Below are 1,826 nucleotides of genomic sequence, written 5' to 3'. Positions count from 1 at the left end.
CTATAGGAATGAATATGCAGAAACTAAGAAAGGATTCATTGGTTAATTCTCTGTTCTTAGCAATTATAGTAGGTAGCTGGAAACAACCAGAGCTATTATAAATTACATTTCTTTCTTTTCTCCCATTCTTCCAGTGCTGCATGAGAGGACTGGGATGAGAGAAAGTTCAGTAAGTTGGTGATAAGACACAGAAACCTGAAGATGTTCCTGACACACTGATGTTGTCCTGAGGCACTAAGACATCAGTTTTATGGTGTACTCTAGACATTCTGGGTCATCACTGTGAAAATGCAGGGGGTCTTCATGACAGCTGCCCCAGGTCCCAGGTACCTGAGACAACAACACAAAAACACAACCCCCTTCAGTCTCTTGCACACACCAGATGGAAAAAGAAATTGTGGGGATGCTTTGTGCTCTACCATAATGGAAAAAATAGTCTGTTTTCACCAAACCAGTGGTGAACCCATATTGGGCTCTCCCACTCACCAGTCTCTCTCTCAGTTCCCTTCTTTCCGTCCCTTTCTCCAAACACAAACCGCACAACCCCTCCCATGCTGTTCACAGTTCCCCCTTTGTCCTCACAGTTAGTCTGTCTGCCTGGCTCTGTGCTGGACAAAGATGGTGAGTTTAGAAGGCAGAATGACCATATCAAGGAACAGAGCAAGATGGTGATGGGATCTGACTCTTTTGTTGGCTAATCCTAGTGAAACTCATTTCACTCTTAGTGGGGGAATAAGTCATCACATGAATAGGGCAGACATGGTTTGTGTGTAAAATATTGTCACAACACAATATACATGTATTGTACAATATGTGTGAGTATGTGTGTACGAGGGCTGTGACTGAGAAGAACAGGGCAACATTTCCAATGGGAGGAATTCAAGTGTTTTCTCTGCCAAAGTTAGTACTAGTAAATATTTTACTTAAACAATTACAGAAATAGTTCAGTTGTTTTTTGAAGGAGTATTGTGCCAAATGTAGAGAGTAAAATGAATTTTAAAGTGTGAAACAGAGGGAATTTATTCCTGTTTTAAGTGCAACTCTGAATGCAGCTTAACTAATGGAGGCAGCACAGATGCCTTCTCAACAGAGTGTTTGTGCCTATTCATATACATGTCCACACCCATGTATATTTGGAAGAGAAAGCAGTTCAGGAATTTCTTGCTAACCCAACCTTTCCATTATTTCCTGAGTTATTACCTTCTGATCATTTGGTAATATGACCAGTGATTAGTTATTACTTCATATCATTAGCTTGTCCCCCATGTGTCACAAATCACAGTAAAAATATATATCAAGACTTATTATAGTTGCATTTCTATGCTGTGAGGTCTTTAATAATGAATGTGCCTCAGATAGAAGCTGAACATAGCAAATAATTAGCTGTGTAAATGTAAAAGAGCAAATATTGACATACCAAAAGGAAAACGAGTGAGACCATATTCATCACAAGCCAGTCTCTGAATGCTCAGTAGTTAAAACCTTGTCCTTGTCTCCCTTTTTAAAAGTAGGACAAATATCAGCCGTGACATCTATAGAGTTCCCAGTGGTGTGGTAATCTAAGTTTAACTTTCATACAGTAGAATAAAACACCTGAGACCTGGGGTGGTGATGTCTGAATTATGATTTTACAGACTAATATATATATTTATATATATATTTATCTGACATGCCTCTTGCACACCTGATCTAGATTCATCTTGACCTGAAAGATATCATCTCGATTTCTTCCTCTTTAACACATGGTTTATTAAGAAACCTTACAGAGGAGCCAGATTTGCACATTTGCCTGTGCCAAGTACATCTGAATGAGAGATTGCCCCCCC

The sequence above is a fragment of the Alligator sinensis genome, unplaced genomic scaffold, assembly GCF_000455745.1.
Source record: "Alligator sinensis unplaced genomic scaffold, ASM45574v1 scaffold153_1, whole genome shotgun sequence".
NCBI classification, from domain to species: Eukaryota; Metazoa; Chordata; order Crocodylia; family Alligatoridae; genus Alligator; species Alligator sinensis.
This window is presented reverse-complemented; position numbering follows the sequence as displayed.